General features: G+C 43.5%; 1 protein-coding gene across 3 annotated transcripts in view; it reads right to left on the reverse strand.

Moving 5' to 3' along the window:
- The window catches only part of LOC105491898 (MAX dimerization protein MGA), a 171570-nt gene extending 149793 nt beyond the window's left edge, over window positions 1–21777 (reverse strand). The window contains exon 1 of one of the 3 annotated variants that reach the window (XM_011758623.3): window positions 21689–21777. The gene's annotated coding sequence lies outside the window, so the exon portion shown is untranslated. Of the gene's footprint in view, window positions 1–21397; window positions 21521–21688 lie in introns of those variants that run through there. The other 2 variants (XM_011758672.2, XM_011758629.3) reach the window with 2 other exon arrangements.
- Window positions 21778–21790: the final 13 nt, after the last annotated feature.

A 21790-nucleotide genomic window follows, 5' to 3' on the forward strand; every position in this document is an offset into this window, starting at 1 on the left:
CTACCCACATCTTTACTAATATGCTACTCAGAAGGCAGAGTGTCCTCAAAAAACAAAATTAAGGAGAATCAGAGGAAATTAAGTATGCTTTTGTGTAAAAATATAACCTGAAAACAATCTGCTCTTTTCAAATATCCTATTTCAAATGACACCAATATTGATCTAATTATTTTAAATTTTTAGTGGCAATATAAAATGCTGGTTCCAAGAACACACTATTTAAAATAAAAGGGAAGTTTTAACACTTTAAAAGAACTGAAAAGTAACCTGCAGTGCTAAAAAGCTTTCACTTGAAAAATATAAATACAGTTAGCAGCTTGGAAAACACTGTGATTGACACTAACATATGCATAATCCTGGCAAGGGGTCACCTGGGTGGAGGAAGGTACACGTGTATTCTATTGTAACCTCCAACTCAGTGAATGCAACTGGGAACCAAATTCTCTATTTTTATTCAATTTTATTTTTTTACTTTTAATTTTATGGGTACATAGTAGGTGTATATAGTATTTATGCAGTACATGAGGTATTTTGATACAGGCATACAGAGCATAATAATCACATCATGGTAAATGGGGCATCCATCACCTCAAGCATTTATCATTTCCTTGTGTTACAAACATTCGATTATACCAAATTCTTACGTGACTCCAAACCTCTATTTTAGGCTCAGGGCTACTGGAAGATCCCATTTCCATTCCTTAACCCTACAAATCTCTAGTATCATTTCAAGTTATCCCAGACTTTGTCTCTGCAATCAGAATTTCACACCATAGGAACCCCACAGTACCAAAAGGTGGTTATGGACGGTCAAAACTACAGAAAGGGATTTTAGTGAGATGCCTCAGTAAGATATTGATGATAACAGCAACAATTATATGCAAAGCACTGTTTTTAGCACTTTATATTCTTTATCACATTAATATTCAAAACAAGCCTAAGGTAGGTACTACCATCTCCACTGCACTGACTAGAAAAAGTGATGAGAATTTAAGTAACCTGAAAGACACACAGAGAAAGTGCTAAGAACCAAGAGAAGCCTCCAGACAGAGAAAGACAGAAAAGACTGGTTTAAACAATGGATCAAGAGTCAGAGGCTGGGCGCAGTGGTTCACGCCTGTAATCCCAGCACTTGGGAGGCCGAGACGGGCAGATCACAAGGTCAGGAGATCAAGATCACCCTGGCTAACAAGGTGAAACGCCGTCTCTACTAAAAATACAAAAAAATAGCCGGGCATGGTGGCGGGCACCTGTAGTCCCAGCTACTTGGGAGACGGAGGCAGGAAGATGGCATGAACCCGGGAGGTGGAGCTTGCAGTGAGCTGAGATCGTGCCACTGCACTCACTCCAGCCTGGGTGACACAGCAAGACTCCGTCTCAAAAAAAAAAAAAAAAGAGTCAGAATGGGGCCAAGCACTTTGGCTCACTCCTATAATCCCAGAACTTTGGAAGGGTGAGATGAGAAGACTGCTTCAGACCAGGAGTTTGAGACCAGCCTGGGAAATATAATAAGACCCCATCTCTAAAACAAAAGGAAAAAAAAGGAATCAGAATAGCAAAATATTTCTCAAAAGGAACATTGGAAGACAGAACCAAGGCTTCAAAAACTCTGAAGGAAAATGCTTTCCATGTAGAATTCTAGTCTATCTTCATGGATGGTGAAGATAGTGGGTCTATGATGACAGTCATTACTACTAGGCCTGATACAACAGACATCACTCTAGGTATTTTTTAATAATTTCAATTTTTGGCCAGGCATGGTGGCTCACGACTCTAATCCCCGCACTTTGGGAGCCCGAGAAGGGCTGATCATCTGAGGTTGGGAGTTCGAGACCAGCCTGACCAACATGGAGAAACCCCATCTCTACTAAAAACACAAAATTAGCCAGGGTGGTGGCACAAGCCTGTAATCCCAGCTACTCGGGAGGCCGAGGCAGAAGAATTGCTTGAACCTGGGAGGCAGAGGTTGCGGTGAGCTGAGATGGCGCCACTGCACTCCAGCCCGGGCAACAAGAGCAAAACTCTGTCTCAAAATAATAATAATAATAATAATAATTTGAATTTTTATTTTACATTTCAGGGTACATGTGCAGGTTTGCTACATGGGGATACTGTGTGATACTTAGGTTTGGGGTATGGATGATCCTGTCACTTAGGTAGTAAGCATAATACCCAATAATTAGAGTTTTCAACCCTTGTCCCCCTTTCCCTACCCCCTCTGGTAGTGCCCAGTATCTACTGTTGCCATCTTTATGTCCATGAGCACCTAATGTTTAGATCCCACTTATAAGTGAGAACATGTGGGCCAGGTGCAGTGGCTCATGCCTGTAATCCCAGCACTTTGGGAGGCCCAGGCAGGCAGATCACCTGAGGTCAGGAGTTCGAGACCAGCCTGGCTAACATGGTGAAATCCTGTCTCTACTAAAAATACAAAAATTAGCTGGGCATGGTGGCGGGCGCCTGTAATCCCAGGTACTCGGGAGGCTGAGGCAGGAGAATCACTTGAACCCGGGAGGCAGAGGTTGCAGTGAGCCAAGATCACTCCATTGCACTCCAGCCTGGGTGACAAGAGCAAAACTCCATCTCGAAAAAAAAGAAAAAATGAGTAAGAACATGTGATATTTGGTTTTCTGTGTTCATTCACTTAGGAAAATGGCCTCCAGCTGCATCCATGTTGCTGCAAATGACATGATTTCATTCTTTTTTATGGCTGCATAGTATTCCATGGTGTGTATGTACCACATTTTCTTTATCCAGTCTACTGCTGATGGGTACTTAGGTTGACTCCATTTCTTTGTTATTGTGAATAGTGCTGCAATGTGCCTGTGTCTTTTTGGTACAATGATTTCTTTCCACTCTAGGTCTGATGTCTGCTTCTGTAAATAGTTTTATTGAAAGACAGCCATGTCCATTGATTTACATATTGTCTGTGATCACTTTTGTGATATAAAAGCATAGTCGAATTGTTGAGACAGAGACCCTCTGGTCCACAAAGCCTAAATATTTACCATCTGGTCCTTTACAGAAAATGTTTGCCTTCCTGAAACACTGAGGAGGAGAAAGAAAAAGGTTGACATCCCTTGGTCTATGATATCCATGAGCTATATCTCAGTGACATCCACACGATATCATAGTGACATCCATGAGAAATGAAGGGCTGATGGGAATAAGAATTTAGTTACAGTTTTGGAAAGTTAGGGTAAAATTATAATGACACATTTTCCTGGAAAAAATAGGTTTTCAATACTTTCTGAACAGACAGCCGAGATCAGTTTCTGATTTTTACACAAGCACTTACTCTCCTGCAATTTCAGGAATTCTGAAGAAAGCATCTAGAAAATGTATAGTCATCAACCAGGGGCGGTGGCTCATGCCTGTAATCCCAGCACTTTGGGAGGCTGAGGCAAGTGGATCACCTGAGGTCAGGAGTTTAAGACCAGCCTGACCAAAATGGAGAAACCCCAATTCTACTAAAAATACAAAATTAGTCATGCATGGTGGCACATGCCGGAAATCCCAGCTACTCAGGAGGCTGAGGCAGAAGAATCGCTTGGACCCGGGAGGCAGAGGCTGCAGTGAACCAAGATCGTACCATTGTACTCCAGCCTGCACAAGAGTGAAATTCCATTTCCAAAAAAAAAAAAAAAAAGAAAATGTATAATCATCATTGAATTATTTGGAGAATATTACAAATTTTATAATACTCTATAAAATTTAAAATATATATTTTATAATATAAAATGTGCAGACTTTGCATAAGCAGTAAGGACAGTTAAAAAAAGAAGTTAGCAAAATATAAAATTAAAAACAAAAATTTTTTTAAATGTGTAGACTTTCGGCCTGGTGTGGTGGCTCACACCTGTAATCCCAGCACTTTGGGAGGCTGAGGCGGGCAGATCACAAGGTCAGGAGATAGAGACCATCCTGGCTAACACAGCGAAACTCCATCTCTACTAAAAATACAAAAAATTAGCCAGGCACGGTGGCAGGCGCCCTGGGAGGTGGAGCTTGCAGTGAGGAGAGATCGCGCCACTGCACTCCAGCCTGGGCGACAGAACGAGACTCCGTCTCAAAAAAAAAAAAAAGAAAAAAAAGTGTAGACTTTCCAGAGGTGTCACTTTATTTCTCTGCCTACCCATCTTTTGAACATTTTGCTACTTATTAGTACCTCCAATGAAGGAGGGCAGGGAAAAACAAAAATACACAAAAGTCAAGCTAGCCAGTTCTGTTACATTAGCAGGTAAACATTTACTGGGAAAGAGTTGGAAACTATTATAATGTGTTAGCAAAATTAAAGTTTTAAATGCCTACTGTAATATTGTAACATAATAAGAAATAGATATTTGGTCTCTACCTCCAGTTCCTGAGTTTAAATAAAACTCTTAATATCTTTGTAATTTCCTAAGTGATAGGAGCATCTGACAGAGAGCCTTTAAATCCCTTAGAATTTCCTGGGTGACGGGAGCATATCTTGTTCTAACAAAGCAACTTAGGGTGAACTCCTAGATAGCTTCTGGGGGCTACTTGCCAGGAGAACCAACCATGTGATTGGAAAGTTGAAACTGTGATTCCCACCTCACTCCCACCTCCTGATAGTGAAGAGGAGCTGAAGGTTAAGCTGATCACCAACGGCCAATAATTTAATTAATCATGCTTACATAATAAAGCCTCCACAAAACCCTAAAAGGTCAGGGTTTGGACAACTTTTGGGCTGCTGAACACAGGGAGGTGCCAGGAGTGTGGAGTGCTCAGGGAGGACACAAAAACTCCACACTCCTTCCTACAGACTTTGCCTTATGCATCTCTTCCATCTGGCTGCTCATCTGTATCCTGTATAATATTCTTTATAATAAATGGATACACACAAATAAAGTGTTTCCCTGAGTTCTGTGAGCCACGCCAGCAAATTAACCAAACCCAAGGAGAAGGTTGTAGCCAGTTGGTTAACACAGGTCACAACCTGGGACATGCAACTGGCATGTGAAGTGGAGACAGTTTTGTATGGTTGAGCCCTACAAATTCAATTGTAACAGTGTCTACCTGCAGATAGTGTCAGATCCTATCAGATCCTATCTGACACTATCTGCAGGTAGACACTGTTACAATTGAATTATAGGATATCCAATTGGTGTCTACTAGAGAACTGCTTAGTGTGTAAGGAAAAATCCAACACACATCTGGTGTCAGAATTGTTGAGTAGTATGTGAGATCAGGAAAAAGCAGTTTGGTTTTTCCTATCTCTTATACCTACAAAGTTCAATATGACCCAACAATGGGACAACATGTACAAGAAACCCTAAATTGAATGTGTGGTATCTAGATTCTGAGAGGAAGTAATTCCTCTATACGCTGGGCTGGATTGCTTAAATCTAGAAGAGTGTGTCCTGTTTTGGGTATAATACTTACAGATGACCAGAGGTGGCCAGTAATGGTGGTGAGAACATGCAAAAACCATGCTGCACTAAAAAAAGGTTGGGGCTGGGCACAGTAGCTCACGCCTGTAATCCTAGCACTTTGGGAGGCCAAGGCAGGTGGATCACTTAAGGCCAGGAGTTCAAGACTAGCCTAGCCAACATGGCAAAATCCCATCTCTACAAAAAATACAAAAATTAGCCAGGTGTGGTGGCACACGCTTGTAGTTCCCGTTACTCAGGAAGCTGAGGCAGAAGGATCGCTTGAACCCAGGAGGTAGAGGTTGCAATGAGCTGAGATCGAGCCACTGCACTCCAGCTTGGGAGACAAAGTAAAACTGTCTCAAAAAAAAAAAAAAGAATTAGGAATTTTCTTTTCTTCTTTTTTTTTTTTTGAGACAGAGTTTAGCTCTTGTTGCCCAGGAGTACAGTGGTGCAATCTCGGCTCACTGCAACCTCTGCCTCCGAGGTTCAAGCGATTCTCCTGCCTCAGCCTCCCAAGCAGCTGCTATAGAGCACCCATGCACCACCACACCCAGATAATTTTGTATTTTTAGTAGAGACAAGGTTTCACCATGTTGTTCAAGCTGGTCTCAAACTCCTGACCTCAGGTGATCTACCTGCCTTGGCCTCCCAAAGTTCTGGGATTACAGGCGTGGGCCACCACGCCCACCAGGAATTTTCTTTTTAACTTTTGTTTTAATTTAATGTAAATAAGCATTACTATAACATTAAGGCCAACAAAAAGAAATGTTTCCACATTCAATTCGTGAAACAATAAACAAATATTTACTCAAAACTATCGTAAGCCAGGCACTGTTCTAAGACAGACAAAATCCCTGACCTCTAGGAGTTTACATTCTAACAAAGAACCTATAAAATAAATAAGCAAATAATATAATTTGTGATACCTAGAATCTTACCACTGACAACTTTTTATTCCTCTTAATTTCTGTGTGTGTGTGTGGCACATGCTTGTAGTTTTTTTCTTTTTTTTTCTTTTCTTTTTTCTGTGTGTGTGTTTGTTTTTGAGACAGGGTTTCACTCTCTCTCAGCTGGAGTGCAGTGGCGCAATCACGGCTCACAGTGGAACCCATCTCTACCAAAAATTTTAAAAATCAGTCCCGGCATGGTGGCTCACACCTTGGTCTCCCAAAGTACTGGGATTACAGGCCACCACAGCAGTTTGGAAGGCCAAGGTGGGAGGATTATTTGAGCCCAGGAGTTCGAGATCAACCTGGGTAACACAGTGAGATGCCACCTCTATTTAAAAAAATAAGAAATTTAAGGCCGGGCGCGGTGGCTCAACCCTGTAATCCCAGCACTTTAGGAGGCCGAGATGGGCGGATCACGAGGTCAGGAGATCGAGACCATCCTGGCTGACACGGTGAAACCCCGTCTCTACTAAAAAATACAAAAAACGGCCGGGCGCGGTGGCTCAAGCCTGTAATCCCAGCACTTTGGGAGGCCGAGACGGGCGGATCACAAGGTCAGGAGATCGAGACCATCCTGGCTAACATGGTGAAACCCCGTCTCTACTAAAAATACAAAAAACTAGCCGGGCGAGGTGGTGGGGGCCTGTAGTCCCAGCTACTCTGGAGGCTGAGGCAGGAGAATGGCGTGAACCCGGGAGGCGGAGCTAGCAGTGAGCTGAGACCCAGCCACTGCACTCCAGCCTGGGCGACAGAGCGAGACTCCGTCTCAAAAAAAAAAAAAAAAAAAAAAAAAAAACTAGCCGGGCGCGGTGGCGGGCGCCTGTAGTCCCAACTACTCAGGAGGCTGAGGCAGGAGAATGGCGTGAACCCGGGAGGCGGAGCTTGCAGTGAGCTGAGATCCGGCCACTGCACTCCAGCCTGGGCGGCAGAGCGAGACTCCGTCTCAAAAAAAAAAAAAAAAGAAATTTAAAAGTATAATAAAAATAAAACATAAATATATTTTTCAAAATTAGCCAGGGGTGGGGCCAGGTGCAGTGACTCACTCCTGTAATCCCAGCACTTTGGGAGGCCGAGACAGGCAGATTACCTAAGGTCGGGAGTTGGGAGACCAGCCTGACCAACATGGAGAAACTCCATCTATACTAAAAATACAAAATTAGCCAGGCATGGTGGCGCCTGCCTATAATCCCAGCTACTCAGGAGGTTGAGGCAGGAGAATCCCTTGAGCCCAGGAGGCAGAGGCTGCAGTGAGCCGAGATTGTGCCATTGCATTCCAGCCTGGGCAACAAGAGCAAAACTCCGTCTCAAAAAAACAAAACACACAAAAAAATTAGCCAGGGGTGGTGGGTGGCACAAAATCCCAGCTACTTGGGAGGGTGAAGCAGGAGGATGGCTTGGGCCTGGGCTGGGAAGTCAAGTTTGCAGTGAGCTGTGCACACACCACTGCACTCCAGCATGGGCAACAGAACAAGACCCTGTCTCAAATAAGAGAGAGATCTAAACAGAGCACTTCCATCACCAGAAAAAGAGAATCTAAAACAAATTCTGAATACCTTGAGACTGTAATATTGAGATGAGGTTTGAGTAAGTTAGCCATACTAGGAAAACAAAGTGTGGCAGAGGGAAAAGAGTGTACTCAGCAAGGACAGAGGCACCCAGAAGTGAGCAGGAATCCATAAACTATAGCCCCAAAGGCCATGCTCTGCCATTTGTCTTCATATGCCCCACAAGCTAAGAATGATTTTTTTACATATTTTAATGGTTGAAAAAAAATCCAGGTCATAAAATTTTATGACATGTAAAAATTATATGAAAGGCCAGGTGTAGTGGCTCACACCTGTAATCCCAGCACTTTGGGACGCAGAAGTGGATGGATCACCTGCGGTCAGGAGTTTGACACCAGCCTGGCCAACATAGTGAAACCTGCTCTCTACTAAAAATACAAAAAAAAATTAGCCAAGTATGGTGGCGCACGCCTGTAGTCCCAGCTACTCGGGAGGCTGAGCTAGGAAAATCACTTGAACCTGGGAGGCGGAGGTTGCAGTGAGCCAAAGATTGTACCACTGCACTCCAGCCTGGGCAACAGAGCGAGACTCCATCTCAAAAAAAAAAAAAAAAATTACATGAAATTCAAATTTCAGTGTCTATATATAAAGTTTCCCTGAAACACAGCCATTTCATTTGTTTATTATTGTCTATGGCTGCTTTAGTGCTGTTATCTAGCAAATGGGCTCGCTGCCCGGTATGCATTGAAGCCAATACTACAGCACCAGCCTTTTTTTTTTTTTCCTATCTCCTACAGGAAGGAGATCTCCTATAGGTAGGAGGCACCACCTTTTGAGAAAAGAAACGCTTTATTGCAAGGCAGACTAGTGCGGAAACAGGAGGCCCAGCTCAAATCTGTCTCCCTGATTTGGAGTCTGGGACAAGTTTTAAGAGGTTGGAGGGCAAGGGAAAAGGTCTGGAAATGTTGGCTTGCCAAGGTCTGATGGGGGGCTTCAAACTTAACCATTTCAGTAAGGTATGTTGAGGCGAATTTTAGCCCTGGATCTTTATGGCCAATGGACCCGTTGCTCCTGAAAACGTTCCAGTATTCAAGTTCTGGTCATGTCCCAGACTTCTTGGTTCTGCTGAGAGAGGGGAGGAGGGATGTTGGTTCTGGGTGCTGTTAGAGATCAAAGCTTTTCCTATTGTGCATGCCCAGGCTACATGACTTGCAATCTTGGCTATTTTATATCTACAAAGTAACCTGACATTCTGTTATCAACAGAGTAGACACTCTCTGGGCTGGTCCTGCAGTTTACTACCACAACAGAATTGCGTAGTACTTAAAAGAAATGCTAAGGCCCATAAATTAAAATATTTACTATCTAGTCCTTTACAGAAAACGTTTGCCAACCCCTCATCTAGAGGACTGAAAGTAGTACACACATGTAATATGGATAAAACAAGTTGTGTATGAGGGAGACATATGGCATGAGATAAACTATGAGGTAGAGGGCTTTATGTGTCAAGCTAAGTAAGGAATCTGAACTTGTCTCAACTTGATTCCATTTACTATGCAAAGCCACTACAGAATTTTATTGACAGTAACTTGATCAGATAAACCTATGTAAAGACAATTATCTTTTTTCTAAAGGTATCTGAGTTAAAAAGCAACACTTGCCATTTAAAAAAAAAGAAACCTAGAAACATATCAACACACTAACAGTAATAGTTGGCTTATCAGAATTATTCTGGCTGGGCACAGTGGCTCACGCCTGTAATCCCAGCACTTTGGGAGGCCGAGGCAGGCGGATCACAAGGTCAGGAGATCGAGACCAGCCTGGCTAATATGGTGAAACCCAGTCTCTACTAAAAATACAAAAAAATTAGCCGGGCGTGGTGGCAGGCACCTGTAGTCCCAGCGACTCGGGAGGCTGAGGCAGGAGAATGGCGTGAACCTGGGAGGCAGAGTTTGCAGTTAACCGAGACTGTGCCACTGCACTCCAGCCTGAGTAACTGAGCAAGACTCCGTCTCAAAAAAAAAAAAAGAAATTATTATTTATGCTTATGTATTTATCTTCTCAAAAAAAAACCACTTTTATAATTCAAATATGAAAATACGTACTTCTTTTCTGTTCAGTTGGTTGCCTTTAATGAAAATACATACTTTTAAACTCACATTCAGATACACACACAAAATTTGTTCTCCAGGTTCTTTCTCCCCCTCCACCCCTTTAAGTGGAAACACAAAGTATGCGGAGGAGGAACCTACACATAGCAAAAAAATGAAAGTGTGCCTCTGTCATATTTGTAAAGGATAAATGACATTCCACCATTTCAAATTACGTATTTTTTATTTTTCATTTTTATATTTTCATAGAGACAGGGTCTCGCTGCGTTGCCCAGGTTGGTCTCGAACTCCTGGACTCAAGCAATCCTCCTTCCTTGGCCTCCCAAAGTGCTGGGATTACAGGTGTGGGCCTATGTACTTTCTTTTTTTTTTTTTTTTTTTTTTTTTGAGACGGAGTCTCGCTCTGTCGCCCAGGCTGGAGTGCAGTGGCGCGATCTCGGCTCACTGTAAGCTCCGCCTCCTGGGTTTACGCCATTCTCCTGCCTCAGCCTCCTGAGTATCTGGGACTACAGGCGCCCGCCACCGCGCCTGGCTAATTTTTTGTATTTTTAGTAGAGACGGGGTTTCACCGTGGTCTCGATCTCCTGACCTTGTGATCCGCCCGCCTCGGCCTCCCAAAGTGCTGGGATTACAGGCGTGAGCCACCGCGCCCGGCCCTATGTACTTTCTTTACAGACATGAAAGAATAAAATGCTTGGATGCAACATTGTGGCAGAGAAGTCTTCTTATATATGGCTTTTTTTTTTTTTTTTTTTTTTTTTTTTTTTTTTTTTTTGAGACGGAGTCTCACTCTGTCACCCGGGCTGGAGTGCAGTGGCCGGATCTCAGCTCACTGCAAGCTCCGCCTCCGGGGTTTACGCCATTCTCCTGCCTCAGCCTCCCGAGTAGCTGGGACTACAGGCGCCCGCCATCTCGCCCGGCTAGTTTTTTGTATTTTTTAGTAGAGACGGGGTTTCACTGTGTTCGCCAGGATGGTCTCGATCTCCTGACCTCGTGATCCACCCATCTCGGCCTCCCAAAGTGCTGGGATTACAGGCTTGAGCCACCGCGCCCGGCCTATATATGGCTTTTATCGTATCAAACAAAGAGCTAAATCAATATCTTATTGAAACCAGAAATGTTAAAGGATAAGAGAAAATGCAGAACTTCAAGTCAAATTAAAATGTTAAAAATTGATATAAGACTGTATATAACTCGGAGAATATAATTATGGGCTTAAGAAATGCAGTCCCTGATTTATACTACAGTACTTTGCAATTATTGATATATTGCTTGTTAAGATTAAATTCCTTCCTATGTTTCAGTTCCTCAACTAAATTGTCAGGGCTTCATGTGCAGAGAACCATGCCTTTTATTTTATTTCTTTTGTGTGTCCCCCACACTGCACCTCATACAATATCCATATATGGCAGGTACTCAATACATGCTTATGATCGAATGACAAAATAATCAACCCTACTTTGGACTCACAGGCTGAAAAATCTTCACACCTACAATTCACACCAGTAAGCCTCCTTCTGTCCAACAATTTAAAGGACATTCCTGGGGTGAGTACTGCTGATTCTACTGGATTTATTACATTAGGTTCCGTCTCCAGCAAAGAGCTCAAAGTACACGTGTACTGTTAAAATAGAATTCCCAACTACTGAGAAGGTGGGTGGAAAAGTGGGCAAGTGAAGGAAAAATCTATTATAATAGTCTGCCTCCAAAGAATAAGCATTATTCAGCCCTAGAGAATAAAACATTCCTAATATGTCTCTGAACTAAGATTCCTAACTGACATTTCACTAAACTTTGTACTGGCTAAATTATGCCACAATGAATATCATTAAAACCAACAACTTGACATAATAAAAAGATCCTAAAAATCTCAGCTAATGATCCATATGATCGTGTATTGTAAGATCTAGTTTTTAATTACTTACTCTTTGGCCAAAGTAAAACTTTTAAACTTTTTCGATGCATTATGATTAAGTATCTACCACATGCCAAGCACTGGGGAAACAAATGAATTTTTTTAAAACCCAAAATACCAACTGATTTTGTATTTTGCTATAAATTGAAGTATAAGCAACAGTACTGAGGATGTACCATTCAGTGAAGGGGTCAATTTTATCCACTGAAATTGGGGAAAATTACATAGCAAATTTAAGGTGGACATTGAAGACTGAGTTTGAGGCAGAGCAGTAGGAGGAGAAAAGAGTATTCCAGGCCAACAAGGGGTTATAGAGGAGCCAAGCACATGGGGCACGGTAGGTGTGATAAAGAGGAGAAAAGATAAAAAGGAGCGAGATGATATAGAGTAGTCAGACAATGAAGGCTCTGCTAAGCTAAGAAGTCTGGGGGGTTATGTCCTCAAACAATGGAGAGAAAGTAGAAATCTTCGGGCAGGAAAGTGACAAAAACATGAGGATTCAAGTAACAGGAAGAGCCTAGTAACATTATAATCATCTCAAAGGCATTATTCAGTGTTATATTATTTACGTGCTGCTCAATTTGGTCCCAATACCAACACAAAAGAAATTTAAGTATATATTACAATCTATTCCCCTCCATGATGTCAGTAGTCTCAGGGCTCAGGCATTGGCCCTCTTCTTTACTCCCTAGCTGACCTAACCAGTTACATGTTTTTGTTTTCAGTTTGTTTTTGTTTTTGTTTTTGTTTGAGACAGGATCTCCATCTGTCACCCAGGCTAGAGTGCAGTGGCATGATCATGGCTCACTGTAGCCTCAACCACCCAGGCCGAAGTAATCCTCCCACATCAGCTTCCCAAGTAGCTGGGGCCACAAGCACACCACACCACACCCAGCTAATTTTTGTTTTTCTTTCTAGAGACAAGGTCTCACTATGTTGCCGAGGTTGGCAGTTCTATGTGTTTAAACACCATCAACATATCGATGACATCCCAAAGGTATATTCACAACCCTGATCTTGACCCTAGGCTCTAGAATTTAATAGTCAACTGCCTACTCAATGGCTATTCCTGGATATCTAGCAGGCATCTCAAGCTCCAAACATCTTAACACTTCATTCAAACTAGCTCCTTCCTGTTTCCCATCTCTGTAAATGGCACCAGTCGCTCCAGCTAAAAGCCTTGTAATCATCTTTGATTACTCTCTTTCACTCACCTCCCACAGCTAATCTATCAGCAAATCCTGTTGGTTCTACCTTGAAAACAGGCCCTGAATTCAATCACTTCTCACTGCCTCTATCTCTATCTACCTCACTAGTCCAAGCTACTGTACCTCACACCACTCCAACGGCTTTTTTTTTTTTTTTTTTTTTTTTTGAGATGGAGTCTTGCTCAGTCACCCAGGCTGGAGTGCAGTGGCACAATCTCAGCTCCCTGCAAGCTCAGCCTCCCGGGCTCATGTCACTCTCCTGCCTCAGCCTCCCAAGTAGCTGGGACTACAGGTGCCCACCACCATGCCCGGCTAATTTTTTTTTTTTTTTTTTTTTTTTTTTGTATTTTTAGTAGAGACAGGGTTTCACCATGTTAGCCAGGATGGTCTCAATCTCCTGACCTCGAGATCCACATTCCTTGGCCTCCCAAAGTGCTGGGATTACAGGTGTGAGCCACCACACCTGGCCTCCAACGGCTTCTTTTTTTTTTTTTGAGACGGAGTCTCACGCTGTTGCCCAGGCTGGAGTGCAGTGGCGCGATCTCGGCTCACTGCAAGCTCCGCCTCCCGGGTTCACGCCATTCTCCTGCCTCAGCCTCCTGAGTAGCTGGGACTACAGGCGCCCGCCACCGCGCCCGGCTAATTTTTTGTATTTTTAGTAGAGACGGGGTTTCACTGTGGTCTCGATCTCCTGACCTTGTGATCCGCCCACCTCAGCCTCCCAAAGTGCTGGGATTACAGGCTTGAGCCACCGCGCCCGGCCTCCAACGGCTTCTTAATTGCCTCTGCAGCAAAGCAATGTTTTCAAAACATAAATTAGGTATCATTTTTCTGCACAAAACTGTCCAATGAATACCATCAGTTAGAATAAAATCCAAAAACCTTATGGTCTACAAGGCTCCACACAATCTGAGCCTCGCCAATTCTCAATCTCGTTTCCTACCACCATGCACCACCACCACCACCACTTCATACCCCAGCACTCTCCCAACTCTGGCACACTAGCCTTCTTGCAATTCCTTGAAAATTCCCAAACTGATTTTTGACACAAAGTCTTTGCACTACTTCCAATTCTCCACGTTTTGGTGTGTCTTACTCTTTATCATTCAGGTTGTGTTATTTTCAAATGTTACTTCAGAGAAGCCTTGCCTGGCAACCCATCTAAAAGAACCACCAAACCCACCACCACCACTCTCTGTTTTCTTCATAGCACTTTTTTTTTTCTTGGATACAGAGTCTTGCTCTGTCACCCAGGCTGGTGTGCAGTGGCATGATCTCAGCTCACTGCAACTTCCGCCTCCTGGGTTCAAGTGATTCTCGTGCCTCAGCCTCCCAAATAGCTAGGACTACAGGCGCACACCACCATGCCCAGCTAATTTTTTGCATTTTTAGTAGAGATGGGGTTTCACCATGTTGGCCAAGCTGGTCTCAAACTCCTGACCTCAGGTGATCCAACTGCCTCGGTCTCCCAAAGTGCTGGGATTACAGGCATGAGCCACCATGCCTGGCCCTGAAATAATCTTTCTTTATTAGCTCATAGTCTACCAAAATATAACTTCAATAGGGTATGGACTTTGTCCTGTTCACTGCTCAATCCTTAGCACCTGGCACGCAGTAGGGCTCATTAATTATTTGTTGTTGAATTGTAAGATTTTACCTAATTGATCTAAACTATCCTACTTGTATTTTCATCCTATTATGAATAATTGAATAATTCCTTTCCTACCTTTGAATTTAGATCCAATTCTTGATTACCAGAATGTTCTTCTTAGAACAGAGTCCTAAAACAGCTTAAAGACTGTTAAAATAAGCTATATGGTACTAATGCCCTTAATTCCTTTCTACAATTAGCCCTTCAGGCAACTTCATCATTATTTTTCCTTGATTATAACATCCATTATCATTTTTCTGTATTATTAGGCTTGTCAATGTATTACTTATTATAAATGCTACTGGTAGACATGTGCAGAATATCAACAAATATTTACTTTTATATTGCAAGTAACAAATTTTTTTAATATTAGGTATAGAAAAGCAAACATTTAACAACCAAACTGACAGCCAAGTGATCAAGGTCACATCAATAGTGACAATCATGTTGATACTAAGTACTCTAATCCCAGTCTAATGACGAAAAAAATATCAAATCCCAATTGAGTAACATGCTACAAAAAACCTAACTGGTATTCTTCACAAGTGTCAAGGTCATCAAAAACAAGGAAAGCATGAGAAACTATCATAACCAAGAGGATCCTAAGGAAATATGACTACAAAAAGTACTGTGTTATCTTGGATGGAATACTGGAACAGAAAAAGGACATTAGATAAAAAGGAAATCTGAACAAATTATGGACTTTCGTTAATAATAACGTATCATTATTGGTTCCTTAATTATAATAGGCTGGGTGTGGTGGTTCACACCTGTAATCCCAGCAATTTGGGAGGCCAAGGAGAGTGGATTGCTTGAGCTCAGGAGACCAACCTGGGAAACATGATGAAACTCCATCTCTACCAAAATTACAAAAAAATTAGCTGGGCGTGGTGGCGCATGCCTGTAATCCCAGCTACTTGGGTGACTGGGACACGAGTATCACCTGTAATTCCAGCTACTGGGGAGGCTGAAGTGGGAGGATCACTTGAACACAGGAGGCAGAGGCTGCAGAAAGCAGAGACAGTGCCACTGCACTCCAGCCTGGGTGACAGAGACTCCATCTCAAAAACTAAAATAAAATAATTTAATTATAGTAAATATACCATACTAACGTAAGATTTTAATAATGGGAAAAGCTGGAAGGGAAGCTAGGTGTATGAAAATTCTCTGTGTAGTCTGTAATTTTTCTATAAATCTAAAACTTTTAAAAAATAGTTTTTTTAGGCTGGGCACAGCAGCTCACGCCTGTAATCCCAGCACTTTAGGAAGCCGAGGCAGGTGGATCACCTGAGGTCAGGAGTTCGAGACAAGCCTGACCAACATGGAGAAACCCTGTCTCTACTAAAAATACAAAAATTAGCCGGGCATGGTGGCGCATGCCTGTAATTCTAGCTACTCGGGAGGCTGAGGCAGGAGAATCACTTGAACCTGGGAGGTGGAGGTTGCAGTGAGCTGAGATAGCGCCATTGCACTCCAGCCTGGGCAACAAGAGTGAAACTCCGTCTCAAAAAAAAAGTTTTTTTAGAGTCAAGTGTGCAGGTGCAGTCGCAGCTACTTGGGAGGCTAAGGCAAGAAGATCCCTTGTGTCCAATAGTCTGAGACCTGCCTGTGCAACGTGGAAAGACCACTTGTCAAAAAAAAAAAAAAAAAAAAGAGGAAAATAGTTTTTTCTAATCTAATTCATCCAAAATCCTACTGCTCAAAAAAAGTCACCATTAGCTTACGCTTGATATTCATCTTTTTAGACTTCCAGGTACAGTAATTCTCCTCTTATCCCCACAGGATACATCCCAAGACCCCCCACTTTATGTCTAAAGCCTAGGAAAGTATTGAACCCTATACAGTGTTTTTTCCTATACTAACATACTTACCTATAATAGAGTTTAATTTATAAATTAGGTACAGTGAGAGATTAATAACTATAAAATATAACAATATACTGTAATATAAGTTATATAAATGTGGTCTCTCAAAACATTTTCAGACCACGGTTGACAGCAGACAACTGAAACTGAAACCATGGATAAGGAAGAAGTACTATAAAGGGATATATACAGGTATATTTCTACAAAAATGTGATCACATAATTTTGTAACCTGCTTTGTTCACTTATTACAGGCTTTCCAAGTCATTAATAGAGATCTATATCATGTTTACCAGGTACAAAGTACTCCCCTCTATAAAGGTGCCATATTTATTTATTTTTATTTTTATTTATTTATTTTTTGGGACAGACACTCTGTTGCCCAGGCTGGAGTGTAGTGGCACAATCATGGCTCACTGTAGCGTTGACCTTCTGGGTTCAAGTGATTCTCCTGCCTCAGCCTCCTGAGTAGCTAGGACTACAGCATGTGCCACCACACCAAGCTAATTTTTGTATTTTTGGTAGGGGTTCTGCCGTGTTGGCCAGGATGGTCTCAAACTCCTGGTCTCAAGTGATCTGCCCACCTTGGCCTCCCAAAGTGCTGGGATTACAGGTGCATGCCACTGCATCAGGCCTAAAGGCACCATATTTATTTAACCAATCCCATATTATTATGTTTTTTTTTTAAATTTTAGAAACAGGGTCACCTAAGCTGGAGTACAGTGGCACTATATCTCACCACAGCCTCAAATTCCTGGGCTCATGGGATCTTCCCTCCTCAGCCTCCTGAATAGCTGGGACTGAAAGCATAGATAGCACCACCACTCCCTGCTAACTTATTTTTATTTATTATTTTTATTGATGGAGCCTCACTATGTTGCCTGGGCTGTTCTCAAACTCTTGGCTTCAAGGAATCCTCCTGCATTAGTCTTGTTCAATTTTTTTTTTTTTCCCCCACAATTTGCCAGGCTTTGCTGATTACTGGATCTCCTAAACCTAAAAACATTGGCTGGCACATAGTAAACACTCAGTAAATATAAATGAATACTAAATAAATAAATTTGTCTTTTAACTTTACCGTGTTTCTGCCAACTAGACAGATGTTTTTTGTAATAACTGCATCAATCTTTGTTTTTATGGATTCGCCTTGGCAGTCATGCTTAGTAGAACAGCTCTTTTCTCTTTTGTTGAGCCTGGGTCTCACTCTGTTGCCCAGTGTGGAGTGCAGTGACACGTCACATCTCACTGCAGCCTCGACCTCCTGAGGTCAAGTGATCCTCCCAATTCAGCCTCCTGAGTAGCTGTGACAACAGGGACGTGCCACCACACCAAGCTAATTTTGCAATTTTTTTGTAGAGATGGGGTCTCACTACGTTACCCAGGCTGGTCTTGAATTCCTGGGTTTGAGCAATCCTCTCACCTGGGCCTCCCATAGTGCTGGGATTATAGACATGAGCCACGTGCCTGGCCTCATCCTATTTCAAGATTGGAAAACTGTTTTCCCAGTTTTTTAAAGCAGTAATTTTCTGATTTTACATTTTATATTTTAATATTTAATTTGGGCCAGGAGCAATGGCTCACTTCTGTAATCCCAGCACTTTAGGAGGCCGAGATGGGAGGAAAACCTGAGGTGAGGAGTTCGAGACCAGCGGGCCAACATGGTGAAACCCCGTCTCTACTAAAAATACAAAAATTATTGGGCGGGTGTGGTGGCTCACGCCTGTAATCCCAGCACTTTGGGAGGCCGAGGCAGGCGGATCATGAGGTCAGGTGTTTGAGACCAGCCTGGCCAATATAGTGAAACCCCGTCTCTACTAAAAATACAAAAATTAACTAGGTATGGTGGCAGGCATAGTCTGCCGGTAGTCCCAGCTACTTGGGAGGCTGAGGCAGAAGAATCACTTGAACCTGGGAGGCGTAGGTTGCAGTGAGCCGAGATCGCGCCACTGTACTCCAGCCTGAGCAACACGGCGAGACTCCGTCTCAAAAAATAAAATTTTTAAAAAAATACAAAAATTAGCTGGGTGTTGTGGCCTACACCTATAATCCCAGCTACTTGGGAGGTTGAGGCAGGAGAACTGCTTGAACCCAGGAAGCGGAGGTTGCAGTGAGCCGAGACCATGCCATTGCACTCCAGCCTGGGCCCACAGAGTGAGACTCTCAAAAAAAAAAAAAAAAAAAATTTAATTTGGCTAGGCTCGGTGGCTCATGTCTATAATCCTAGCACTTTGGGAGGCCCAGGTGGGAGGATTGCTCAAACCCAGGAATTCAAGACCAGCCTGGATAACATAGTGAGACCCCATCTCTATGGGGCTGGAGGATCACTTGACGTCAGGAATTCCAGACCAGCATGGCCAACATGGCGAAATCCCATCTCAACTAAAATTACAAAAATTAGCCAGGTGTAGCGGCGGACACCTGTAATCCCAGCTACTCAGAAGTCTGAGGCAGAATTGCTTGAACCCAGGAGGCAGAGGTTGCAGTGAGCATCACTGCACTCCAGCCTGGGGACAAGCCCAAAACTCCCTCTCAAAAAAAAAAAAAAAAAAAAAAAAAAAATATATATATATATATATATATATACACACACACACACGCACACACACACACACATATATATATAAAATTCACCTAGATTTTTTTTTTTTTTTTTTGGAGACAGAGTTTCACTCTTGTTGCCCAGGCTGGAGTGCAATGGCGCAATCTCTGGTCACTGCAACCTCCACCTCCCGGGTTCAAGCATCCCAAGTAGCTATGATTACAGGCATGCGCCACCATGCCTGGCTAATTTTGTATTTTTAGTCGAGACGGGGTTTCTCCATGTTGGTCAGGCTGGTCTGGAACTCCCGACCTCAGGTGATCCGCCCGCCTCAGCCTTCCAAAGTGCTGGGATTACAAGCGTGAACCACAACGCCCGGCAATTTTATTTAAATTTTAAGGTAAAAATCCCATTCTTTCTCCAAACAGTTGATTGTTCCAACATAAATTTTGGAACCCCTTCCCTACTGATATGAAATACCACCTTTGTAACACTAAATAATCTTATATATTTCTAGATTATTCTGTTTCACCACTCTTGTGTTCCAGGGTTGCTACTTACATTTTGATTATCAAAGCTTTATTTGTATATTCTCTAGTACAAGTCCTTTTCCCATTCTTCTCTTCCAAAAAGTTTCTTACTTTCTAGGTTTACTTTTTCAAATGAATTTTAAAACCATTTTGTCAAGTTTTCAAAAGGAAATCTGGTTGGAATCATGTAAAACTGCCAGCCATATCTCTCTGTTGCTATTTTCCTCAGTGGTAAAATGGAAATAACAGTACTTACCTCGCAGGTTTGTTATGAGAACTAAATAAATTAAATACAGTACAAAGTATTTAAAACACCAAGCCAGAAAGATGTTAACTATTATAATTACTCAAAAGTGACAGCTATTATGATTGCTCAATAAATGTTTTCCAGATGTGTTCGCACAATCTTCAAAGGCTCTTTTTAAGATAAATCAAAAGGTATCATAAAACATAAGCAGTGGTGTGGAAAACAATTTATACTTTTCTTCACCAACGCCTTGACCCTTCTTTGGTGAAATAAAGAGCTGGAACTGGGAGCAGAGACCAAGAAAAATGCCACAGGCTACCAGGTCTCTAAAATTTTACAAAGATAGCCCATCAAGTGGAAACGAAGACTTCTAGGCCCTTCTAGTCAGCGTTATGGGTGATCAGCATTTCCCTTTAAATACTAATATTTCCCCATCTCCACAGTTATGACAATAGTAGTTACCTTTTGATTTCCTCCCAGAAAATACATAGGGATTAGATGTCTAAAAGACAGTATTTTTCAAATGAGGTCGTGGGCCCCTATAAAGTATAAATGGGAATGATAAAGATGGAGAGACATGCCCAGAATATTATAACAAATTACCTCTACCAGGTTTCCCACATCACTGTAAAGATTGAGAGGGGAGAGGCTGTGGGTTTTTTTTTTTTTGGGGGGGGGGCGGTTGTCTCATTATAATTGTTAAGAATTTGTTAAATTTTTTTTTTTCTGCATTGAAATTGAAGTGAGGAAGTCAGAGGCCGTATGAGGGGCCTTAAGAGGTGATCTCCTCTACCGAGCTGAATGAGAAATGGAAGCCCAGAGTGGCAAGATGAAACCAGCCAAAGGCCTGCACCCCAGGCCTCCGAATTCCCAGATCTCGGCTCATCCCAGTACACCACACAGCTTCTCACCGACGCTTGCCACGCTTCGAGGTGGGAGGAGTAAAAACAGGCAATCCGACCGCAGCAAAGACGCTGGAAAACCACAGGCCGGCGCAGTCGAAGGCACGTGACCCGCCACGCCCCCCCCACCCTCCCCCTACCCCGCGCCAGCAGCACGCGCTGCCAACCTCGTCATGTGACCCTCACGCGGCCCCAGCGCTCCCCCTGCTTGGCGACTCTTTCCAGCAGCCATTTTGCTGAGAACTTGTCGTCTGTGCTCGCCGCGGAGCAGGACGCCGCGAAAAGCCGCGGCCAGAATTTACGGGCCGCACACGCGCTTCGAAAGAGCGCTCAGGCCGTCAGGGCCCGGTCGAACCTCACTGAACACGTCGCACCCCGGGGCGCCGGGGAAAGCTGTGGGTGCGCCTCGGCCTGAGATTGGCTGTGGCGTCCACGTGACGCCTCAGCCCCCTCCCCGCCACCTTCTCCTTCCCCCCAACTCACAAAAACACCCAGACTGTTAACACCTCGCGCCAAGAACACGCCACCAGGCGCGTGGGGACGGGCGTAGCGCGTGGCAAGCAAAGCGCCTGCGCGTACCTGCCAGGGCCGACAGCAACCGACCCACGCGCCGTTCCGCTCGCGGGTCCCGGAATCCTCGCGCTGCTGGACCACCCGGCTAGTCATTGGCTGCCAGTTCGGGTCACGTGCTGGTCGCCGGCCCGCCCCTACCCGCTAATCACCTGGCACCGAGCTCGAAGCGGCGCCGAGTCGTTCGCACGCGGAGAGGGAGGGTAGTTAGAGGGCCATCCTTTTCTGCCATTATGGAATTAAACTCATAAAGAGGAAACGAGAAACCAGAGGTTCAAAGCTAAGGAAGCTCGCACCTACCGGCTTAACTTCGCGCGCCTCTCCAGGAGCCGGGAACCATCGCCCTTGGGCGCTCCCCGATGCACGCCGGGATACGCCTGGCGCCCCTCGGTGTGCTGCAGA

This window comes from Macaca nemestrina, chromosome 7 (assembly GCF_043159975.1).
Source record: "Macaca nemestrina isolate mMacNem1 chromosome 7, mMacNem.hap1, whole genome shotgun sequence".
Classification (NCBI taxonomy): domain Eukaryota; kingdom Metazoa; phylum Chordata; class Mammalia; order Primates; family Cercopithecidae; genus Macaca; species Macaca nemestrina.